The sequence below is a fragment of the Callithrix jacchus genome, chromosome 9 (genome assembly GCF_049354715.1).
Source record: "Callithrix jacchus isolate 240 chromosome 9, calJac240_pri, whole genome shotgun sequence".
Lineage (NCBI taxonomy): Eukaryota > Metazoa > Chordata > Mammalia > Primates > Cebidae > Callithrix > Callithrix jacchus.
This window is the reverse complement of record NC_133510.1, coordinates 62279952-62306043: the sequence shown is the minus strand read 5'-3', so window position 1 is coordinate 62306043 and position 26092 is coordinate 62279952. Positions and strand designations below refer to the sequence as shown.

Genomic DNA, 26092 nt, shown 5'->3' with positions numbered 1-26092 from the left:
GCTGAGGCAAGAGAATTGATTGAACCCAAGAGGTGGAGGTTGCGGTGAGCCGAGATCGCGCCACTGCACTCCAGCCTGGGTAACAAGAGCGAAACTCCGTCTCAAAAAAAAAAAAAAAATCTGAAATGTTTGAGATTAAAAATACACTATATAGGACTAACAACAGATTAGACAATGAAGAAGAAAAAATCAGGGGAAAATAATTTGAGAACATAGCAGTAGAAACTACCCAAAACAAAAACAGGAAAAAATAAATACTGAAATAAAATGCATAGGTGGGCACGGTGGCTCATACCCACTTTGGAAGGCCGAGGTGGGAAGATTGCTTGAGCCCAGGAGTTGCAAGCCAGTTTGGACAATAAAGCAAGACTTCAATTCTACAAAAAAAAAAAAATTTTTTTTAATTTTAATAAATTATCCTGGTATGCCTATAGTCTCAGCTACTCGAGGGGCTGAGGTGGAAGGATTGCTACAGCCCGGAAGGTCGTGGCTGCAGTGTGCTGAGATCCTGCCACTGCATTCCAAGCCTGGGCAACAGAGGGAGACTTCATCTCAAAAAACAAAGGCTTAATACATCTGTCAGTGCATTTTTCAAAAAATTTTAAAGAAATAATAACTTAAAAGTTTCCAAATTGGAGTAAAACTATAAACACACAGATCCAAGAATCTCAATGAATCATAGCAAGGTACGTCATTACCAAACTTTTTTTTTTTTTCAGACAGGGTCTTGCTCTATTTGCCCTTGGCTGGAGTGCAGTGGTATGATCCTGGCTAACTGCAACCTCCACCTCCTGGGTTCAAGCGATTCTTATTCCTCAGCCTCCCTAGTAGCTGGGACCACAGGCATGCACCACCACACTAGGCTAACTTCTGTATTTTTAACAGAGGCAGGGTTTTGCCATGTTGGCCAGGCCAGTCTCAAACTCCTAGCCTCAAGTGATCCGCCTGCCTCCCAAAGTGCTGGGATTACAGGAATGAGCGACCATGCCTGACACTTATATTAAGAGATGATGTCTTGCTATGTTGCCCAGGCTGGAGCTCAGTGACTATTCACAGGCAGGATCATAGTTTTCTATAGCCTCGAACTCCTAAGCTCAAGTGATCCTTTTGCCTCGAGGGCCTCCCAAGTAGCTGAAACTACAGGCTTCATGAACCACCACACCCAGCTAATGGAAAATCTTAAAAGCAGCCAGAGCAAACGAACATTTATACTAGCAGCCTCCAACATTTTTGGGACCAGTTTTGTAGAAAATAATTTTTCCATGGACAGTAAAGGGATGGTTCAGGATGAAACTGCTCTACCTCAGATCATCAGGCATTAGATTTGCCTAAGGAGTGTGCAACCTAGATCCCTCACATGCACATGCACAGTTCACAATAGGGTTCACGTTCCTATGAGAATCTAATGATACCACTAATCTGACATTAGGCTGAGTTCAGGTGGTAATGTTCACTCGCCTGGCACTCACCTCTTGGTCCAAAACTGTCCATGGCCCGGAGGCTGGGGACCCCTGACATATAGAAGAACAAAGATAAAGATGACAACAGAATTCTCTCTTTTTTTTTTTTTTTTTTTTTTTTTGAGAAAGAGTTCACTCTTGTTGCCCAGGCTGGAGTGCAATGGCACAGTCTCAGCTCTCCATAACCTCTGCCTCACTGGAAGCTGTTCAAGCCCAAAGACAAGGCAGTATCTTAAAGAATTGGGGCCGAGTGTAGTGGCTCATGTCTATAATCCCAGCACTTTGGGAGCCCAGCAGTTCAAGGTTATGTACTTTTTTTTTTTTTAAGACGGAGTCTCCCTCTGTCAACCAGGCTGAAGTTCGGTGGCACAATCTCGGCTCACTGCAACCTCCACCTTCCAAGTTCAAGTGACTCTCCTGCCTTAGACCCAGTGAGTAGCTGGGACTACAGGAATCCACCACCACACATGGCTAATCTTTGTAGGTTTAGTAGAGACAGGGTTTCGCCATATTGTCCAGGCTGGTCTCGAACTCCTGACCTCAGGTAATCTGTCTGCCTCGGTCTCCCAAAGTGCTGGGATTACAGGCATGAGCCACCATGCCCAGTCTATAGTACACTTGAACTTGTAGTGCCTGTGAATAGCCACTATACTCCAGCCTGGGCAACAAAGCAAGACCTCATCTCTTAACAAAATAAGATATAACAAAATAACATAAAGATTATCCAGTTTGGGGAACATAAAGAAAATAAATGAAGAAAAATGAACAAAGCCTGAGAGACCTGTGGGACACCATCAAGCATACTAACAAATACATACTATAGGTCCTACAAGAGGAGAAAAAGGAGCAAAAATAATATTTAGTAAAATAATAGCCAAAAGCTCAAATCTGATGAAAATCACTAATCTATACATCTAGGAAGCTCAATAAATTCCAACTAAGAAAAACTCAGAGATCCACACCTAGACACACAATCAAACTGTTCAAAAAACAGACAAAAGAGAATCTTGAAAGCAGCAAGAAAAAAAGTGTCTTATCATACAAGAAATCCTTAAGATAACATATTTTTCATCAGAAACTATGGAAGCTAAAACAATGTCAACCAGGGATTCCCAATATCCAGCAAAACTATCCTTCAAAAACAAAGGAGAAAAAGATATTCCCAGATAAACAGAAAGACATAATTCATCACTAACAGACAAGAAATGGCTCTACTCTAAGCTGGACATGGTGGCTCATATCTATAATCTCAACACTTTGGGAGGCTGAGGCAGGCAGATCACTTGAGGTCAGGAGTTTGAGACCAGCCTAAGCAACATGGCAAAATCCCATCTCTACTAGCTGGGTGTGGTGGCACACACCTGTAATCCCAGCTACTTGAGAGGCTGAGTTATAAGGATTGCTTGAATCTGGGAGGAGGAGGTTAAAGAGAGCTGAGATCACACCACTGCACTCCAGCCTGGGTGTCAGAACAAGAGCCTGTCTCAAAAAAAAAAGAAAGAAAGAAATGGCTCAGCTGGGCACGGTGGCTCATGCCTGTAATTCCAGCATTTTGGGAGGCTGAGGTGGGCGGATCACTTGAGACCAGGAGTTCTAGACCAGCCCGGCCAACATGGCAAAAACCTGTCTCTACTAAAAATACAAAAAATTAGCCGGGCACGGTGGTATGCGCTTGTAGTCTCAGCAACTCAGGAGGCTGAGACAGGAGAATCACTTGAAACTGGGAGATGAAGGTTGCAGTGAGTGAACTGAGATGGCACCACTGCACTCTACTCTGGGCAACAGAGTGAGACTCTAACTCAAAAAAAAAAAAAAAAAAAAGGCCGGCATGGTGGCTCACTCCTATAATCCCAGCACTTTGGAAGGCTAAGGCAGAGGATCACCTCAGACCAGCAGTTTGGGGGCAGCCTGGCCAACATGCCAGAACACCGTCTCTTTTTTTTTTAAAGATGGGGTTTCACCATGTTGGTCAGGCTGGTCTTGAACTCCCGACCTCAGGTGATCCACCCGCCTTGGCCTCCAAAGTGCTTGGATTACAGGCGTGAGCCACCACACCTGGCCCAGAACACCGTCTCTACTAAAAATAAGAAAAAATTAGCTGGATATGATGGCACGTACCTGTAATCTCAACTACTTGGGAGGCTGAGGCAGGAGAATCGCTTGAACCCAGGAGGCAGAGGTTGCAGTGAGCCACAATCCTGCCATTGCACTCCAGCCTTGGAGACAGTGTCTCAAAAAAAAAAATGGCTCTACTCTAAAAGGAGACATTTAGCCTAAAACAAATGGACACTAGACAATAACTTAAATCCAAATGAAAAAATGGGGAATACTAGTAAAAGTAATTACACAAGTAAATATAAAAAGCTGACTCAGTATTTTTTGTTTGTAACTTTTTCCTCCTTATTTAAAAAACAATAGCATAAAGCTATCCTTATAAATTTGTGTTAATGGGGACACAATGTATGAAGATATAAACTGTATGATAACAACACAAAAGAGGAAAGAGGTAATGGAGCTCCATAGGCACAAAGGTTTTCTATATACCATAACTGAGTTAATATTAAATTACATTGTTATAAATTAAAATGTTAACCACAATCCCTGTTGGAGACTCTGTCTCAAAACAAACAAACAAAGCACTACAGTACTGATAAAAGGACAGATATACAGACCAACAGAAAAGAGAATCCAAACATCCATCACCAAATGATTTTTGACAAGGATGCCAAGAGCATTCATGGGGAATGAATAGTCTTGTCAACAAATGGTGCTGTGACAACTGGATAAGCACATGCAAAAGTATGATGTTGGGAGGTGGGTGCAGTGGCTCGCACCTGAAATCCCAGCACTGTGGGAGGCTGGGGCAGGTGGATCACATACATGATCAGGAGATCGAGACCATCCTGGCTAACACGGTGAAACCCCATCTCTACTAAAAATACAAAAAATTAGCTGGGCTGGTGGCGTGCACCTGTAGTCCCAGCCACTCAGGAGGCTGAGGGAGGAGAATCGCTTGAACCCCAGGGTGGAGGTTGCAGTGAGCCAAGATTATGCCACTGCACTCTAGCCTGGGCAACACAGCAAGACTCTTGTCTCAAAAAGAAAAAAGAAATGAACTACTGACATGTGCAATAATACAGATGAATCTCAAAATAATTATGCTGAGTAAAAACAACCAGACCAAAAGTAAATAAAGAGTTCACAGTCAGCCAGGTACAGTGGCTGACACCTGTAATCCCACTACTTCAGGATGCCAAGGTATGAAGATCACTTGAGGCCAGGAGTTTGAGACCAGCCTAGTCAACAGAGTAAAATCCATCTCCACTGAAAATTCAAAAATTAGCCAGGTATGGTGGCACACATCTGTGGTCCCAGTTACTCTGGAGGCTAAGGCCGGAGAATCACTTGAGCCTGGGAGACAGAGGTTGCAGTGAGCCAAGATTGCACCACTGCACTCCAGTACAGACAACAGAACAAGACTCTGTCTTAAAAAAAAATAAAAAAGAGAGAGAGAGAACACACTCTATGATTCCATTTATATAAAATTCTAGAAAATGCAAACTATTCTACAGTGACACAAAGTAGATCAGTAATTGCCTAGAGACCACAGAGGTTGGAGGATTATTACAAATGGGGATAAGGAAACTTCTAGGGCTTGATTATGGTAATAATTTCATGGGTGTACACATGTCAAAACTTAAATTTTTCTTTTTTTTTTTTTTGAGATGGAGTTTCACTCTAGTTACCCAGGCTGGAGTGCAATGGCGCGATCTCGGCTCACCGCAACCTCCGTCTCCTGGGTTCAGGCAATTCTCCTGCCTCAGCCTCCTGAGTAGCTGGGATTACAGGCATGTACCACCATGCCCAGCTAATTTTCTGTATTTTTAGTAGAGATGGGGTTTCACCATGTTGACCAGAATGGTCTCGATCTCTTGACCTCGTGATCCACCCGCCTCAGCCTCCCAAAGTGCTGGGATTACAGGCGTGAGCCACTGTGTCCTTTTTTTTGAGATGGAGTCTCACTCTGTAGCCCAGGCTAGAGTGCAGTGGCGTGATTTCAGCTCACTGCAACCTCCGCCTCCCAGGTCCCAGTTAAGGCAATTCTCCTGCCTCAGCCTCCCGAGTAGCTGGGATTACAGGAATTTGCCACCATACCAGGCTCATTTTTGTATTTTTAGTAGAGACGGGTTTTCACCATATTGGCCAAACTGGTCTTGAACTCTTGACCTTGTGATCCACCCACCTCGGCCTGCCAAAGTGCTGGGATTACAGGCATGAGCTACTGTGCTCAGCCCCAAAACTTAAATTTTACACATTTCTGTTTGAGACAGGGTCTCACTTTGTCACCCAGGTTGGAATACAGTGGCACTATCATGGCTCCCTGCTGCCTTGACCTCCCAGGCTCAGGTGATCCTCTCACCTCAGCCTCCTGAATAGCTAGGACTACAGGCTGCCCCGACTACACCCAGCTAGTTTTTGTATTTTTTGTGGAGATAGGGTTTCACCATGCTGCCGAGGGTGGTCTTAAACTTCCTAGCTAAAATGATCTACCCACCTCAGCCTCCCAAAGTGCTAGGATTACAAGCATGAGCCACCAAGCATAGCATGTACACTTTTAATATGGGCAGTTTATGTCAACTGTACTACAATAAAGGTATTTTTTTAAAAAGAGAAAAAAAAACAGGACAAATGTATTAATGCTGGCCACTCAATAAATCATATGATAATAATGTAATCTGTATATAAGCATTTAAATGCACCAAGAAAGTTACTATAAGAAACTCTAGTAAGACTTCTTAAAGCTCAAAATACCTGTTAACAATATCTCAAGGAGGAAGAAATCAAGAGATCTGTTATCTATATTAATCACCTCTTAAGAAAGAATTCCCTAGTTATACATATTTACCTTATATGAATATTCATTCAAATAAATTTTAACTATTTCAAAACTACTTTATAAAAAAATTAGAAAAGCCTAGGGTTAAAAATCCTAATCTGGATTTTTCTTTACTAAAAGGTATATTCATTGTTTTGTTTTGTTTCATTTTTTAGAATAGAAATGGACTCTTGCCACATTGACCAAGCTGGTCTCAAATTCCTGGGCTCAAGCGATCCTCCCACCTCGAACTCCTAAAGTGCTGGGATGGCAAGGCATGAGGCACCGTATCCAGCCAGCCATTATTTTAAAGACAAACCAAACTATGATATATTCATTAGTGGGAAAAAGTTATGGTATTTGGGGTAGAACCACTTTACGTTTACGATATTTACGGTAGGTGAGCAATGGTATCATCTAACCTAAGCTAATAGCATCTCTTATTTCAACTGCAGCAGTAGGGTTTATTTTTTAATTCAGCTGAATTCACTCTATTTTTTTTTTTTTGGGATAGAGTCTCACTCTGTTGTCCAGCCTAGAGTGCAGTGGTGCGATCTCAGCTCACTGTAACCTCCATCTCCCAGATTCAAGCCATTCTCCTGCCTCAACCTCCCAATTAGCTGGGATTACAGGTGCGTCCGACCATGTCCAGCTAATTTTTTGTTGTTGTTGTTGTATTTTTAGTATAGACGGGTTTCACCATGTTGGCCAGGCTGGTCTCAAACTCCTGATCTCAGGTGATCTGCCTGCCTCAGCCTTCCAAAGTGCTGCAATTACAGGCGTGAACTACCACACCTGGCTCTGAACCCACTCGATACACTCTCCGCGTCTCAATTTCTTCATCTACTAAATAGATACAAAAATACTTCCAACACCATGTGGTTGTGTGAGGATTAAATGAAATAGATGTATAACACTTAATTTGTTGCTCAGCACATAGAAAGTCCTCCATAAATGTTAACTATTATTACCTGAAGAAATGCTCAGCCTCCATCAGTCCAGTGCTGGAATGGATCACATGTAAGAAACAAGTCTAACCTCGGGGGAAAAGAAAAAAAGCAAGTTAAAAGCAATTCTAAACCTTAATATATCAGTTCCAATTCAAAATCCACAGTAGCACCTCCTAATATCATCTTTTGCAATCCCAATTTCCTTGGCTCACATTGTTTCTCACAATCCTGCCCCTACCCTGAACCCTCTATATCTATTCCCACTGTCAATTCACAATTGAAAAAAAAAGACCCTGCATTTTGGTCCTCTCCACATTAATTCCCTCTTCACATAAGCAGTTCTTGGTCTACCACTTTCTGATACAAATTAGTCACCCAGTTTCCTCTCTGAAATTCTTCAGCTGCTTTTTTCTTGTTATTTTTTGTTTTTTTCCAGCTCACTCAGAGTAGTCTAGGCTGGACATGGTGGCTCATGTCTGCAATTCCAGCACTTTGGAAGGCTGAGGTGGGCGAATCACAAGGTCAGGAGTTCAAGACCAGCCTGACCAACATGGCGAAATCCCATCTCTATTAAAAATATAAAAATTTAGCTGGGTATGGTGGCAGACACCCGTAATCCCAGCAACTCCGGGCGGTTGAGGCAGGAGAATCGCTTGAACCTGGGAGGCAGAGGCTGTAGTGAGCTGAGATTGTGCCACAGCACTACAGCCCCGGTAACAAGGCTAGACTCTGTCTCAAGAAAAAAAGTGAAATACTCTCTTGAAGAAGTTCAGTTCCTTTCTGCCCACTATCTTTCATAACCCTCAGATAGCCTGTAGCTTTTTTTTTTTTAATAAAATGCAACATCTTCCTCCGCTCTTGGTACCCCACAATCCATTCTCCCCAGGGAAGCATGAGTGATCTTTTCAAAATGTAAATCAGATCATTTAGCTTACTTGTTCAACTGGCTGCCTGCCATAAATGGCTTCCCATAATCCCATGCAAGGTCTACAGAGCACCTTACAAAATCTGGCCTCTGCTAATTCTTTTTTCAATAGAGATGAGGGTCTCATTATGTTGCCCAGGCTGGTCTCAAACTCCTAAACTCAAGTGATCCCCCTACCTCAGCTTCCCAAAATGATGAGATTACAGGAATGAGCCACCGTATCTGGCCCCTGCTCATTCTTGAACATACCAAATCAAGTTCGCCCAAAGGGCTTTGAATTTGCTGTTCCCTGTGCCCAGATCACTCCCTGCCCATCAAGGATATGCTGGTTCTGCCTCCCCTTCACAGAATAGTTTGTATGTCACTACAAAGAGGTCTTCCCTGACCACCCCAATCTGAAGTACCCACTCTTGCTCTCTATCACATCACCAAATATATTTTCTTCACGGAAAATACATCATAATCTGCAATTATCTTCATTAACTTGAAAACTGCCTATCTTCTAGGAAGATAGACATAAGCTCTGTGAGGGTAGTAATCTTTTTTTTTTTTTGAGACGGAGTTTTGCTCTTGTTACCCAGGCTGGAGTGCAATGGCGCTATCTTGGCTCACAGCAACCTCCGCCTCCTGGGTTCAGGCAATTCTCCTGCCTCAGCCTCCTGAGTAGCTGGGATTACAGGCACACGCCGTCATGCGCAGCTAATATTTTTTGTATTTTTAGTAGAGACGGGGTTTCACCATGTTGACCAGGAAGGTCTCGATCTCTTGACCTCGTGATCCACCCACCTCGGCCTCCCAAAGTGCTGGGATTACAGGCGTGAGCCACCGCACCCGGCCTGGTAGAAATCTTTTATTATCAGTGGGGTGCGGTAGCTCCCATCTGTAATCCCAGCACTTTGGGATACTGAGGCAGGCAGATCACCTGAGGTGAGGATTTTGAGACCAGCCTGGCCAACATGATGAAACCCCATCTCCACTAAAAATACAAAAATTAGGCGGGCATGGTGGCAGGCGCCTGTAATCCTAGCTACTCGGGAGGCTAAGGCGGGAAAATTGCTTGAACTCGGAGGGGGTGCGGAGGCTGAAGTGAGCTGAGATCTCACCACTTCACTCTAGCCTGGGTGAAAGAGCAAGACTCCACCCAAAAAAAAAAGAAATCTTTTATTATCTTGTTCATATCTGTACCTACAATGCTTGATAGTGTCTGACACATAATAAATAAGCACTGAAACAGTTTTTCTAATTGGTTGGTACATTTAAAGCTAAGAAGTTACTTCTTCTGAAGTAAATTTGGGTTTCTTAAGGTGTTTAAAGGTTACTGGTACAGCCAATAAGATGGCCAAACTGTCAAAACCTTGTTCTTTTTTCATTCTAACAAACAGCTTTGTATTCTCAGAAATCTCTCTTCCTTCTTCTTCTTTTTTTTTTTTTTTTTTTTTTTTGAGATGGAGTCACATTCTGTCACTCAGGCTGGAGTGCAGTGGCATGATCTCAGCTCACTGCAACCACCACCTTCTGGGTTCAAGCCATTCTCCTGCCTCAACGGCTCGAGTAGCTGGGATTGCAGGGGCTCACCACTACGCCCAGGTAATTTTTGTATTTTTAGTAAAGACAGAGTTTCACCATGTTGGTCAGGCTGGTCTCAAACTCCTGACCTCAGGTGATCCGCCCACTTCAGCCTCCGAAAGTGTGGGGATTATAGGCATGAGCCACTGTGCCCAGCCATCTCTTCCTTTCTCTGAAGATAAAATTTACACTTAGAAAATAAGATGGTAGCCATATCTGGCAGTTAACTGTTCTCTGGCTCTGTGGAGCCCAAATCCAATCTTCTGAGGCAGCAGCAATTGTCAAAGATCTGGCTACCAGCACAGCATTAAGGAGTCCCTCATAGCTTAGAACAATTAAGACTAAATTGACCCAAGTAGCAAACATCTATAAGAGAATCACTGCTAAGACTTATGTGAAGGATTCGAGATGTCTTAAAGATAATTTCACAAGAGTGGAAAGAAACTGAACTCAGCCGTCTGACTACTGGAGCATTCTATAAACCTTCAGGCCAAGTACAGTGGCGCACACCTGTAATCCCAGCACTTTGGGAGGCTAAGGCAGGCAGATCACAAGGTCAGGAGTTCGAGACCAGCCTGGCCGGCATGGGGAAACCCCGTCTCTACTAAAAATACAAAAATTAGCTGGTATGGCGGCGCGCACCTGCAGTCCCAGCTTCTCGGAGGCTAAGGCAGAAGAACTGCTTGAACCAGAGAGGCAGGCGGAGGCTGAAGTGAGCTGAGATCACACAACTGCATTCCAGCCTGGGTAACAGAGCAAGACTACATCTCAAAAAATAATGATAAAATAAAATAAAGCTTTAATAATGACCCTGTCACCAGAAAAACAGACACTTTGCCCTAGCCCTTCTAATCAGCTGTATTTTAGCAGCCAACATCCATCTTTTGCAATAAAATGCCACCTCTGAGTTCCTATGCCTATCAAATTATCACAGGTTTGAGCAATAGATAAATCAGAAACTACAGTTAACAAGTCCACTTGTCTAGGACCCAAGACAATAAAACTTGGAGAAGAATAGCCTTTAGTTACCTGAAGACAAGTTTTAAAGATCCTAACAACTATTAACACCTGGACACACTAAAATGGTTGTAATTTGAAGAACAGCCACATGTCATTTCCAGTGGTGTCATTATATTAAAAGGGACCTTCCCGCTCTGAAATAGTTTTTAAAGTCAGCTGAATCTTGAACAATGATTCCTACTTTTCTCTAAAATAGGAGCTATCACAGCTACCTTAATGAGAAGATGCCAAATAAACTCATGGCAAGGGTTTCACCGTGTTGACATTTTTACCTCACCTAGGACTTCTGCTGATTGATCTTGACGGGCTGACAAGTCACTGGCTTGCCAAAGATTATTGCTTATTTCACATATAAAAACACTGTCTACTCAAGACAACTACTATCCAGACACCTTCTCCTGCTCCTGAGACAGAGCCTTTCCCTCTGACTTCATGAAGCAACCAGCTAAAGAAAAAAAAATTCAGGTCAGTATTAGTAACTCTCAATGACTAACAAGCCCTAAAGAGCTAGAAACAGAGCCCATAAAAGGACCAGAGTGTTAACCCCCAGCAATTACCAATTTTTTAAGAGTTCAAAATCACCTGGGGAAGAAACAATTTTTTTTTCCAGCGTTAACAGATGTTTAGTATTATTATGGTAATCTGAAAAATAGTTGCTAAAGTGGGACCTGAAAATTATCAGTCCCTGGCCACACCAAATAATCACAGAAATATTTAAGTAAGTAAGCTTTGTTTAAACAGGAACTTCAAAAAGAAAGACACATCAGGAGAATAAAAACAAACAAAACATCCATTTCATTTAAAAAGAATAAAAGAGAAAGGGAAGGAAAAAAAAGTGGAACAATAACGAACTAAGCCCACTTTTAACATGGGCCACAGTTACGTGTAGTAATTCCCATCAAGAAGTGCAGGTCCATCAGGCTGGGCGCAGAGGCTCACACCTGTAATGCCAGCACTTTGGGAGGCCGAGGCGAGTGGATCACCTTCCATCAGGAGTTCACGACCAGCCTGACAAACATAAAGCAACCCGTCTCTACTAAAAATACAAAATTAGCTGGGTATGGTGGCACATGCCTGTAATCCCAGCTACTCAGAAGGCTGAGGCAAGAGAATCACTTGAACCCAGGAGGCAAAGGTTGTGGTGAGCCGAGATGGTGCCACTGCACTCCAGCCTGGGCAACAAGAGCAAAACTCCATCTCAAAAAATAATAATAAATAAAAAGTGCAGTTCATCTCAAAAAAAAAAAAGTGCAGTTCACTTCCCTACCCCTGCTTTAACCATCAGAACGCTGCATAAATGACACTGCAACATTCTGAGCCCAGGCCTCAAGAAGCCTTTCAGTTTCCACCCAAATCCTCTTGGAACCTAACCATCATGCAAAGAAGCCAAGCCAGCCTGGAAGAGGCCAGACCAACCTAGATGACGGCTCTAACCCAATGCTAGACATGTGAATGAGGCTATCCAGGTCCAATCAGCCCCTAGTTAACGTGCCAACTGACCAAACAAATGAGTAAGCCTAGCCAAAACCATGTGGAATAGACGCAAGCTGTGACAGATGAGCCTTGCTCAAACTGCCAACCCACTTAAATCATACACAAAGAATGCAGTCGGCCCTTGAACAATACAGGTTTGTTACCAATGATAAAAATTGAGCTCTCAAGTGAAAATCAGAATTTTGAAAAACATGTAATCACTATGATGAGGCTGACAGTTTTTCAATACTTAAAGATTATTCTGATGGTAGTGATATTAATTAATGAATGTGGTTTTTTTAAAATATTGAATGAAATGTTTCAAATATTTCCAAGGTCTGCCTAACTCCTTGAGCCAGTAGTTTCCAGCTGATACAATTTGTGATGTTTCAAAATCATACACAGTAAAAAGATTCATTCAATATACTTGACAAATGAATTTTAATGTCACCAAGTACAAAAGTTAATTAATATGATTTCAGATTCCACTCTGCACATAACTTTTAAGAAACTACCACTTGGCCTGGCACAGTGGCTCAAGCCTGGACTCCCAGCACTTTGGGAGGCCGAGGCAGGCAGATCTCCAGGTCAGTAGTTCGAGACCAGCCTGGCCAACATGGTGAAACCCTGCCTCTATTAAAGATATAAAAAATTAGCCGGGCATGGTGCCTCACGCCTGTAATCCCAGCTACTGAGGAAGATGAGGCAGGAGAATCGCTTGAACCCAGGAAGCGGAGGTTGCAGTAAACGGAGATCATGCCACTGCACTCCAGCCTGGGCAACAGGGTGAGATTCCATCTCAGAAAAAAAAAAAAAAAGAAAGAAAAGAAACTACCATTTATGGGCCAAGGATGGTGGCTCACACCTATAATCTCAGCACTTTAGGAGGCCAAGGCAGGTGGATCACTTGAGGTCAGGAGTGCCAGACCAGCCTGGCCAACACAGTGAAATTTCATCTCTTTTTTTTTTTTTTTTTTTGGAGAGAGTCTCACTCTGTCACCCAGGCTGGCCTGCAGAGTACAATGGCACAACCTCAGCTCACTGCAACCTCTGCCTCCCAGGTTCAAGTGATTCTCCTGCCTCAGCCTCCCAAGTAGCTGGGATTACAGATGTGTACCACCATGTCTGGCTAATTTTTGTATTTTTAGTGGAGACGGGGTTTCACCATGTTGGCCAGGCTGGTCTCGAACTTCTGATCTCAAGTGATCAGCCTGCCTCAGCCTCCCAAAGTGCTGAGATTACAGACGTAAATCACTGTGCCCAGCCTTGCCTCTATTAAAAATAGAGAAAATTAGCCAGGTGTGGTGGCCTGTGCCTATAATCTCAGCTACTCAGGAGGGTGAGGTCAGAGAATGGCTTGAACCCAGGAAGTGGGAGTTGCAGTGATCTGGGATTGCACCACTACACTCCAGCCTGGGCGACAGAGACTCCATCTCAAAAAAAAAAAAAAAAAACTACCACTTGGTAAAATTTGGGTATATTATCAGAGAAGAATGGACATAATTAAAATACTCCTTCCCTTTCCAACTGTGTATTTCTGAGGCTGGATTTTCTTCATACACTTCTATCAAAATGATATATCACAACAGACTGAGTGCAGATACTGATATGAATATAGCTGTCTTCCATGAAGTCAGACATAATAGAGATTTGCAAAATGTAAAATAATGTCCTGCCGGGTACGGTGGCTCACGCCTATAATCCTAGCACTTTGGGAGGCCGATGTGGGTGGATCACCTGAGGTCAGGAGTTCAACACCAGCTTGGCCATCATGGTGAAACCCCATCTTTAAAAAAAAAAAAAAAATGTCCTTTTGCCTTCCCACTAAATTGTTTAGAAAATGAAATTTTTTCATTAAAGCATGTGTTATATATGTTAATATGTTAAAAGTTGATTATTGTTATGCTTAATGAATTAATAATTTACTTACATTTATAATAGAATATTGATAAATACAACTCACATAAAGTTGGTGTCCATAAGAGTTTTGGTTTTTTGTTTGTTTTTTTTTTTTTTGCCAATCAATGAGAGCTTCTAAGGTTGCTCAGGTTGGCCTTGAACTCATGGCCTCGCCTCTGCAAGCGCCACGACATCTGGCCAGAGCCACTGGGGGCCCAAGAGTTTTTTTTTTTGAGACACAGCCTTGCTTTGTCGCCAGGTGCCAGGCTGGAGTGCAGTAGCGCGGTCTTGGCTCACTGCAACCTCTGCCTCCCGAGTAGCTGGGACTACAGGTGTGCGCCACCACACCCAGCTAATTTTTGTATTTTTTAGTAGAGATCAGGTTTCACCATGTTGGCCAGGACAGTCTCAATCTCTTGACCTCGTGATCTGCCTGCCTCAGCCTCCCAAAGCGCTGAGATTACATGCATAAGCCACCGCGCCCAGCCATAATAGTTTTTTAGGAGAGTAATGAGATCAGACATCAAAAAGTTTGAGAAGAGCAGGCACGGTGGCTCACACCTATAATCCCAGGAGTTTGGGAGGCCAAGGTGGGCTGATCACTTGAGGTCAGGAGTTCAAGACCAGCCTAGCCAACATGGTGAAACCCTGTCTCTACTAAAAAATGCAAAAAAAATTAGCCAGATATAGTGGCACATGCCTGTAATCCCAACTACTCAGGAGGCTGAGGCAGAATGGCTTGAACCTGGGAGGCGGAGGCTGCAGTGAGCCGATATCGTGCCACTGCACTCCAGCCTGGGCAATCAGAGTGAAACTCCGTCTCAAAAAAAAAAAAAAAAAGGTTTGAGAGTTGCTAATTTAGGCCAGGCATGGTGGCTCACGCCTGTAATCCAAGCACTTTGGAGACCAAGGCCAGAGGATCACCTGAGGTCGGGAGTTCAAGACCAGCCTGACCAACATGGTAAAACCCCGTCTTTAAAAAAAAAAAAAAAAAGAGAGTTGCTAATTTATAATTTTTCCTGACCCACCTGTCCTTAAAGGCTCTGCTCCTCCAGAAAGACTTGAGTTTAGTTAATGTTAAGCTGCTATAATTATTCGCTTGCAATAGAGAGCAAAGACTACATTCCTTCATAGGCACTTAATTAATGGTGTTTTGAATGAACAAGTTTAAATGCATTTCAACACCAAGTGCACCACTGTAAATAAACATGGATGAAGCTAATACCTGAAACTGGTTATTGTGCCTACATCTACCATATCCAAATGCCCTCTCAAAACTTGAAAGAATTGCTGGTGAGAATGTAACTGCATACATCTTTGGAAGGCAATTTTATAATATCTTTAAAATTACTTAAATATACAACCTTCAAGGCCGGGCATGGTGGCTCATGCCTGTAATCCTAGCACTTTGGGAGGTTGAGATGGGTGGATCACCTGAGGTCAGGAGTTCAAGACCAGCCTGGCCAACATGGTGAAACCCCATCTTTAAAATAAAATAATAAAATAAAAAATATATATATACAACCTTCAGAAACTTATCTTAATAGATATTATCCCAGATATACAAAATGACATATATACAAGATATTAACACAGGACTGTTAGTAACTACAAAAGACAGGGAAAAGTAAAAATGTCCCTTATTTAGAGAGTGATAAAAAGTGCATGCAGGGCCAGGCATGGTGGCAGGCAACTGTAGTCCCAGCTATTCAGGAGGCTGAGGCAGGAGAATCACTTGGACCCGGGAGGTGGAGCTTGCAGTGAGCCAAGATCAAGACACTGCACAATAGCCTGAGCGACAAAGCAAGACTCTGTCTCAAAAAAAAAAGGGCATGCAAAAGCCAGATGCAGTGGCTCACACCTGTTACCCCAGTGCTTTAGGAGGCTGAGGCAGGTGAATCATCTAAAGTCAAGAGTTCGAGACCAGCCTGGCCAACATGGTGAAATTCTGTCTCTACTAAAAATACAAAAATTAGCCAGGCATGGTGGCACATGCCTGTCGTCCCAGCTACTTGGAGGCTGAGACACGAGAATCGCTTGAACTTGGGAGATGGAGGTTGCAGTGAGCCAAGATCACACCACTGCACTCCAGCCTAAGCAACAGAGTGAGACTCTGCCAAAAACAAAAAACAAACAAACAAAAAAACCACTACATATAGGGGTCCGGCACAGTGGCTTACGCCTGTAATCCCAGCACTTTGGGAAGCTGAGGGAGGTGGACCAACTGAGGTCAGGAGTTCAGGACGAGCTGGCCAACATGGTGAAAGCCTGTTGATATTAAAAATATAAAAATTGGCCTGGCATGGTGACAGGCAACTGTAATCCCAGCTATTCAGGAGACTGAGGCAGGAGAAGCTCCTGAACCCGAGAGGCAGAGATGCAGTGAGCTGAGATTCCACCATTGCCCTCCAGCCCGGGCAACAGAGCAAGACTCCATCTCAAAAAAATAAAAAAATAAAAAAAAAGGGCTGGGTGCGGTGGCTCACGCCTATAATCCCAGGACTTTGGGAGACCGACGCAGGTGGATCAAGAGGTCAAGAGATCGAGACCATTCTGGTCAACAAGGTGAAACCCCGTCTCTACTAAAAATACAAAAATTAGCTGGGCATGGTGGTACGCGCCTGTAGTCCCAGCTACTCGGGAGGCTGAGGCAGGAGAATTGCTTGAACACAGAAGGCGGAGGTTGCGGTGAGCCCGGATCGTGCCATTGCACTCCAGTCTGGGTAACAACAGCGAAACTCCATCTCAAAAAAAAAAAAAAAAGGAAAAGAAATGCATACATATCCCACAATACTCTGCATGCATAAACAAAAATAAGGAAATTTTTTTGGAGACAAGAGTCTCACTCTGTCACCCAGACTGGAGTGCAGTGGTGCCATCTCAACTCATGGCAATCTCCACCTCCCGGGTTCAAGCAATTCTCATGCCTCAGCCTTCCAAATATCTGGGATTACAGGCATGCACCACAAAGCCCAGCTAATTTTTGTATTTTTAGTAGAGATGGGGTTTCACCATGTCGGCCAGGCTGAAAACTCCTGGCTTCTCAGCCTGGCCAACATGGTGAAAATACAAAAATTAGCCAGGCATGGTGGCGGGCACCTGTAATCTCAGCTAGTCAGGAGGCTGAAGCAGGACAATCACTTGAACCCAGGAGGTAGAAGTTGCAGTTAGTCAAGATCATAGCACTGCTCTCCAGCACGGGAGAGTGAGCAAGAGTCCATCTCCCCAAAACAAAAAAGAAAAAAAAAAAAACTCCTGGCCTCAAGTGATCCACCTGCCTCAGCCTCCCAAAATGCTGGGATTACAGGCATAAGCCAATGCAGCCAGCCAAAAATAAGGAAATTCTTTATGTATAATACTTAAGAGCTACAATGTTAAGTGAAAAAAACATGCAGAACCATTTTTGTAAAATGGGGGAAATACACATAACATATATAATTTGCCTTTTTTTATGCTTATCAATGCTTATGATGCACAAAAATTGGTAATAATATTTGCCTCTGAAAAGGCATAGGAACTGACTAGTTTGGCGGTATAAGACCAAGATGGGGCCGGGAACGGTGGCTCATACCTGTAATCCCAGCACTTTAGGAGGCCGAGGCGGGTGAATCACCTGAGGTCAGGAGTTCGAGACCAGCCTGACCAACATGATAAAATCTTGTCTCTACTAAAAATACAAAACAATCAGCTGGGTGTGGTGGTGGGTGCCTATAATCCCAGCTACTCAGGAGGCTGAGACAGGAGAATGGCCTGAACCTGGGAGGTGGAGATTGCAGTGAGTAGATATCACGCCATTGCACCGCAGCCTGGGTGACAAGAGCGAAACTCCATCTCAAAAAAAAAAAAGAGCAAGATGGGGCCCGGTGTTGTGGCTCACGCCTGTTACTCCAGCACTTTGGGAGACAGGGTGGATGGACTGCTTGAGCTCAGGAATTTGAGACCAGCCTGGGCAACATGGCAAAAGTCCGTCTCTTCCAATACCAAAAATTAGCCAAGTGTGGCAGCTCACACCTGTAGGCATGGTGGCTCACACCTGTAGTCCCAGCTCAAATTGTGAGGCTGATGTGGGAGGAGGGAGCATCATCTGAGCCCCAAAAGTGAAAGCTGCAGTGGGCAGAGATTATGCTATTATATTCCAGTCTGTGTGACAGAGTGCAACTCTGTCACAACAAAAAAGAGCAGGATGGAAACTCCATTTCATACTTTTTTCTATCCTTAAAACGTTGAACCATATAAATTTAATACCAATTCAAAAAGTAAATCCAAAAATGTATAAGAATTGTCATTTTACATAAGGAATAACTTCTCCTATTTTTTTCTCTAGTCTCAAAAAATATCCAACCCATGTGCTTACTTTGGCAGCACACATACCTTAAAAAAAAAAAAAAGTCCATTCTTAATTTTTATCTATAGGTTCAGTGCTACCTAAACAAGGTATCTAGGCCAGGCATGCTTGTTCATGCCTGTAATCCCCATACTTTGAGGCTGAGGCAGAGGATCACTTGAACCCAGGAGTTCAATACCAGCTTGAAAAACATAGTGAAACCCCATCGATATCTGTAAAATGTAAAAACAAAAATTAAAAAAAACAGGATATCTATAATTAATACGAATCAAATATGAAGCCCATTATGAAGCCTCTCAACTGTTAAGTAGGTTAACTAGCAATTCTGGGATAGGGTCAGAATTTTTCATCTTTTACATTATTTTCTTTCTTCCTTCCTTCCTTCCTTCTTTCCCTTCCTTCCTTTCCTTCCTTCCCTCACCCTCTCCCTCTCTCGTTCTTTCTTTCTTTCTGAAACAGGGTCTCACTCTATTGCCCCAGCTCTAAAGTACAGTGACATGATCCTAGCTCTCTGTAACCTCAACCTCCTGGGCTCAAACAATCTTCCCACCTCAGCCTTCCAAGCACCTAAGACTACAAGCATGTGCCACACCATACTCAGGTAATTTTAAAAAATTCTTGTAGAGATGTGGGTCCCACTACGTTGCCTAAGCTGACTTTTATATTTTAAAATCATTTAAATATCTTATAATGAGCATATATTAATTTTGTAATTTGAAAAACACAAATTTCTTTATGACTGAAGAGGTTAAAGGAAAACCTACTGTCCAGGTACAGTGGCTCATACCTTATCTCAGCACTTTAGGAGGCTAAGACTAGAGGACCACTTGAGATCAGGAGTTCAAGACCAGCCTGGGCAACATAGTGAGACCTCGTCTCTTCTAAAAATAACAAAAATTAGCTGGGCATGATGGTATGGGCTGTAATCCCAGCTACTGGGGATGCTGAGGCAGGAAGATGGCTTAAGCCTGGGAGATCAAGGGTGCAGTGAGCTATGACCACATCACTGCACTACAGCCTGGGTGACAGAGTGAGACCCTGTCTCAAAAATAGAAAGATCTTCACAAGGAATCAAAAGAAAACAAAAAATAAACAAACAAAAAAGACCAACCAACCTACAGTCCAAATGTTGAACTGGAAATACTGACTTGAACTTATGATACACTTTCTTTAAAAACAAACAAAAACACCCAGAATGTGGTCTCTAAACACCATTTCCCATAAAAGAAACCAGGATTTGGGAAGGAATGTCTGATCCATGTTCAGAAATGAAAATGTGAAAGATGATCTTTGATCATCTTGTCAGATCAGAAAGCAAGGAAGCTATCAAAGACTAACAGTATCATATCCAAAGGGACATAGGAGCCAACTTGAAGAGGTTCCCATTTACCAAAGATGAGACAATGAGACATTAATAAGTATAAAACTGCAATTGGCCAGGCACAGTGGCTCACACCTGTAATCTGGCACTTTGGGAGGCCAAATCGGACAGATCACCTGAGGACACGAGTTCAAAACCAACATGGTGACACCCCACCTCTACTAAAAATATAAAATTAGCTAGGTGTGGTGGCAGGCACCTGTAATCCCAGCTACTCGGGAGGCTGAGGCAGGAGAATTGCTTGAACCCAGGAAGCAGAGGTTGCAGTGAGCCAAAATCACACCATTGCACTTCACCTGGGGAACAAGAGCGAAACTCCGTCTCAAAAAAAAAAAAAAACTTAAATTAGCTTAAACACATTAAATATGCTCAAATTGAAGAGTCCATAATGACTATTTTTTAACTCATCAGTCAATTTTAGAAGATGTTAGTGAACAAACTCATTATTTTGAAAATGATCTTAACTGTTAATTAAAAGAAAGACTTAAGCATCTGTCTTGTCTGTCCAACACAAATTGTACCTCAGAGTAATCAAATCAATGATGAGGGGAGTTACCTCTTTATAAAAAGTATTACAGCTAAAAAAATTAAGAAATGACAGAATTTGAGCATCACCATTTATAATCGATAATGAAGTTCAATAAAAGGATCTAGACAATGATTATCAATAGCTGCCGACATCATAAAAGGGAGATTAATAGACATCACATGCCTCCTGATACAAGTACACACTACATAAAGTATGCTAACCAAAAATACTGAATCTGAACCTGATCATCTAGATATTAACTACAATTTGAAGAAAATATGGGAGACCGAGAACACATTAAATGACACCACAATGATGTCAATCAACTAATCCAGCCAACTGTGGGAAACTCTACTGGACAGATGACCCAGTTTCTCTAACATATAAACTACAAAGAAAAAAAAGTGAGGGAAAAATCTTTTAGATAAAGAGATGTTAGGCTGGGCACTGTGGTCTGTAATCCCAGCACTTTGGCAGGCCAAGGCTGGTGAATCCAAGGTCAGGAGTTCAAGACCAGCCTGGCCAACATAGTGAAACCCCATCTCTACTAAAAATACAAAAATTAGCTGGGCATGGTGGCATGAGCCTGTAATACCAGCTACTTGGTAAGCTGAGGCAGAGAATCACTTGACCTCGGGAGGTGGAGGTTGCAGTGAGCCAAGATCTTGCCACTGTACTCCAGCCTGGGCAACAGAGCAACTCTATCTCAGGAAAAAAAATAAAAGTAAAAATTAATTAAGAGACGTTAAACATATACTGACCAACTACCACAGACTTTATTTGGATCCTATTTTAAACATACAAGCTACTAAAAAATCATGATACAATCAGTGAAATATGAACACCAGATATTTGATATTAAGGAATAATTATTGGGCCGGGCACAGTGGCTCAAGCCTGTAATCCCAGGGTGGATCATGAGGTCAAGAGATCGAGACCAACCTGGTCAACATGGTGAAACCCCGTCTCTATTAAAAATACAAAAAATTAGCTGGGCATGGTGGCGTGTGCCTGTAATCCCAGCTACTCGGGAGGCTGGGGCAGGTGAATTGCCTGAACCCAGGAGGCGGAGGTTGCAGTGAGCCAAGATCGTGCCATTGCACTCCAGCCTAGGTAACAAGAACAAAATTCCATCTCAAAAAAAAAAAAAGGAATAATCATTATAATGCACAATTTTTTTTTTTTAACTCTTTTTTTCTTTCAAGCTTGCCTACATGCAGACACAATTGGTTTTTTAAAGTCCTTATTTTTTAGTGTGTTTTTTTGTTTTCCTTCTTAGAGACAAGGGTCTCGCCCTTGTTACCCAGGCTAGAATGCAGTTGTAAAATCATGGCTCACAGCAGCCTTAAACTCCTGGCCTCAAACAATTCTCCAGCTTAGCCTCCCACGTAGCTAGGAACTACAGATGCATGCCACCATATCCAGCTAATTTTTTTTTTTTCTGAGATAGTCTCTCGCTCCGCCTCCTAGGTTCAAGCAATTCTCCTGCCTCAGTCTCCCGAGTAGCTGAAATTACATGTGTTCGCCATCACGCCAGCTAGTTTTCATTATTTGAGGTAGAAGTGGGGTTTCACCATGTTGGTCAGGCTGGTCTCAAACTCCTAACCTCAAATGATCCTTCAACCTCCACCTTCAAAAGTGGGATTACAGATGTGAGACACCAAGCCTGGTCTAATTTTTAAAGTTTCTGTAGAGATGGAATCTCACGTTGTTGCTCAGGCTGGTCTTAAACGCCTGGCCTCAAGTGATCCTCCCACTTTGGCCTCCCAAAGTGCTAGGATTATAGGCATGAGTCATTGCACCCAGCCAAGTTCTTATTTTTTTAGATACATACTAAAATATTTATGGACGAAATAACACATAAAGGATTTGCTTCAAAATAATCAAAAGGGGCTGGGCATGGTGTCTCATGCCTGTAATTCCCGTACTTTGGGAGGCCAAGACAGGTGGATTGCTTAAGCTCAGGAGTTTGAGAATAGCCTGGGCAACATGGTGAAACCCTGTCTCTATAAAAACAAACAAACCAATAAGGGAGGTAGTAGGAATATAGATGAAGCAAGATTAACCATGAGCTGATAATTGTATATGGACATTCATTATACCACTCATCGCTTTTGAATACATACAAAATTTTCCATAGTAAAATGTTTCATAAAAGAGCAAATCTGATAAAAGAAAAATATATACATTTGAAATAAGATGACCGATGAGAGTTCCACCCTCATGAGGGGATTAATACTGTTATGGAGGGGTAACTAACTTCAGGAATGGATTACTGATTAAAAGGATGAGTGTGGCTTGAAAAAAAAAACGATAACCGAAATGAATTTTGTATACTAATCTTTAAAGCCTAGTTCAACCTCTATCTACTTCTTCCATGAAGTCTTTCTATATTGATTTCTTTTTTTGTATGTTTGTACTGAGCAATTGACTTAATTAAATTCTACTGCATTCTGTTTACATCACAGGATCTAATCCATTATATCCTGCTCATTAAAGGTTCCTGTTTTATCTCCACAGCTAGCCAGTCAATAGGGTCATTTAATACACACAAACCCTAAAATGATGATTAAGCCTCCTAATGATCCCAAGTACCTTATTTGACACTCAAGTTGTCTCAAAAAACCTTGAGACCTATGGAAAAATACAATATACTTCCTTGTCAACCCAAGAGCCACTCTGCACTAAAATTAAGTTTTTACTCTGGTAAAACATATAATATTATCTTCTTCAAATTTTAAACAGGTCACACCAAAACACTGTCTCTAGCCACTTAAGGCAAGCTAATACACACCAGCTTTCCTTCTCCCAGAGTTCAAAGGAGCATATATTTATACTATGTCACAGAAGCAGAATTAAATACTACTAGATTTAAATAGAAGTTCTGTTAACTAACTGATAAAGTACAGTGAAGTTATTTAATAAAAACTACAGCTGAGGAGTGGGGCAAAAAAAGAAAAAAAAATTGGCTGCAACACATAGAGAGCCTAACCAAAGAAAAAGTCACAAAGCCCAGGAAAAAAAGAAATTACTACTTAACTGAACACCAATTAAGACCACCAGAAAACAGATCTATTGAAGTACTTATAAGCTTCAGAGTTGACATATAACCCCTTTATCTATTTTTTAAAAGTATTAAGATAAATTGTTTATTCCTCCAGTTATAAAATAAATATATATTTTTTATGAATAAAAAAATAAGCTAAAAGAGGACTGGGCGCAGTGAATCATGCTTATAATCCCAACACTTTGGGAGGCCAAATCACTTGAGGCCCGGAGTTCAAAATCAGCCTGACCAACTTGGCAAAACCCTATCTCTACTAAACACACACACACACACACACACACACACACACACACACAAATAGCTGGGTGTGGTGGTGGGAGCCTGTATTCCCAGCTACTCAGGAGGCTGAGGCAAAAGAATCACCTGAACCTGGGAGGCAGAGTTTGCAGTGAGTGAAGATAGCACTACTGTACTCCAGCCTGGGTGGCAAGAGTGAAACTGTCTCAAAAAAAAAAGTGAAAGGAAAATAAAAATTTACCCAATAACCCCCTTCACAACTTTTTTGTCTCAGTAAGTTCTTTGAAGACAGCTCATTTTTCGGAAGAAAACATGTCCCTCACTTCTGAAACTGATATAAGGAAGCCCCAGCAGGAAGGAAAGAAAAGTGAAAAAAGCACATGATCTTAAATCCATGACAGAATACGTAGATTTGTTTTTCTATTTTTGTTTTTATATTTACCATTTGTATATATCCAAGGTCAGAATAACCACACATTCCATTTTTATGAATTATTTTTGTTGGTTAATAAATGTTTTGCATTTTTTTCTACTGTCCCTAAAAGTTCTTGCTAAAGTAGCAACAAGATCCTACTTTTCCAAATACCAAATCAGGTAGTAAACATATCATATTCACTCTTCATGCGTAATCTTACTCTATTTTAACTTATTTTTCATTTAAATGAATTACTCAACATAATCATTGCTTTTATCTGCCATTTCTTGTGTTGAGGCTCTACTCTACTATAAATACACGAATAGATCTTCACATTACCAGGGAGGTAGTATAACCTTAAAAAAAAAAAAGGAAACTTTACATTTCATGGACAGCTAAATGTACACAGAATTACTAAGCTTCTCCTCAAAGTATCCTACATAAACTCTAGTCTGAATTCACACACATGCAAAACAATTCCAGCATCATAAAATTCTCCCACAAGCACCCAAGTGTAAAGCTCACCTGATCTCAAGCTCAAATGTACCGCCTCAACCATCCAGGTGATGGATGTACTACTGGTACTTACAAGCTTCGTGTTAAGATAACTGGTTTATTCCTCCAATTATAAAAAAAAAATATATTCCTTATGAATAGAAATAAGCTAAAAGAGGGCCAGGCACAGTGGCTCACGCTTGTAATCCCAGCACTTTGGGAGGCCAAAGCGGGCCTTTTAGATACATACTAAAATATGTATCTAAATGTTGAAAAAGGTGAAGCATTAAGAATATTTACTGGCCAGGCACAGTGGCTCATGCCTATAATTCCAACACTTTGAGAGGCTGAGGCAGAAGGATCTCTTAAGGCCAGGAGTTTGAGACCAGCCTGGGCAACATGGCAAGACCCTATCTCTGCAGAAAAATTTAAAAATTAGCCAGGCATGATGTGCCTGTAGTCTCAGACCAGCCTGGGCAACATGGCAAGACGCTATCTCTGCAGAAAAATTTAAAAATTAGCCAGGCATGATGTGCCTGTAGTCTCAGACCAGCCTGGGCAACATGGCAAGACCCTATCTCTGCAGAAAAATTAAAAAATTAGCCAGGCATGGTGTGCCTGTAGTCTAAGCTATGTGGGAGACTGAGGCAGGAGGCTTGCTTGAACCCAGGAAGTTGAGGCCGTGGTGAGCCATGATGGCACCACTGTACTACAGGCTGAGCAACAGAGCAAGACCCTGTCTCTAAATAAATAAATAAAAAGAACCTATATTTATCAAGTATAATTCGAAGAAACACTAGAGAAAAAATGGTGGATTTCAATTCCACAGAAAAGCTCTACATGGTTCTAAATTTAGCCAATTAATAGAAATAATGGGAAGGTATACAATTCATTTTTAATAGCTGCAATTTATGTTACCAGGCAGCTCATTTCTTAAGTAATCTTAGAGCGTCATCCACATAAAACAAAAGAATAAATATATAAGCCACATGATTAACTGGTAAGTTAGTAAGTTAATTAAAATACCAGCTAAAACAGCTGAAAATGACTACCTTCCCTCAACGAAATAGTATTTTATACTTCCTCAATAGCAATAATATGCAGAATTTTTTTTTGAGACAAGGTCTCAAAACAAGCCTGTTGCCCAGGCTGGAGTGCAGTGGTGTGATCTCAGCTCACTGCAACCTCTGTCTCCAGGGTTCAAGCAATTATCTGCCTCAGCCTCCCATGTAGCTGGGATTACAGGTGCCTGCTACCATGCCCAGCTAATTTTTGTATTTTTAGTAGACAGGGTTTCACCATCTTGGCTAGACTGGCCTTGAACTCCTGCCCTCATGATCCACCCACCGTGGCCTCCCAAAGTGCTAGGATTACAGGCATGAGCCACCAAATCTAGCCTCATCTTTTTTTTTTTTTTTTTGAGACAGAGTCTCAATCTGTCGCCCAGGCTGGAT

General features: G+C 42.1%; 1 protein-coding gene across 42 annotated transcripts in view; it reads right to left on the bottom strand.

Annotated features, from left to right (window-relative positions):
- Positions 1-26092, bottom strand: part of R3HDM2 (R3H domain containing 2) — a 192342-nt gene that overhangs the window by 147945 nt on the left and 18305 nt on the right. For 21 of the 42 annotated variants that reach the window (XM_078336231.1, XM_078336242.1, XM_078336262.1 and 18 more), the window contains exon 2: positions 7308-7374. The gene's annotated coding sequence lies outside the window, so the exon portion shown is untranslated. The remainder of the gene's footprint in view (positions 1-7307; positions 7375-26092) is intronic. The other 21 variants (XM_078336230.1, XM_078336250.1, XM_078336261.1 and 18 more) reach the window with 1 other exon arrangement.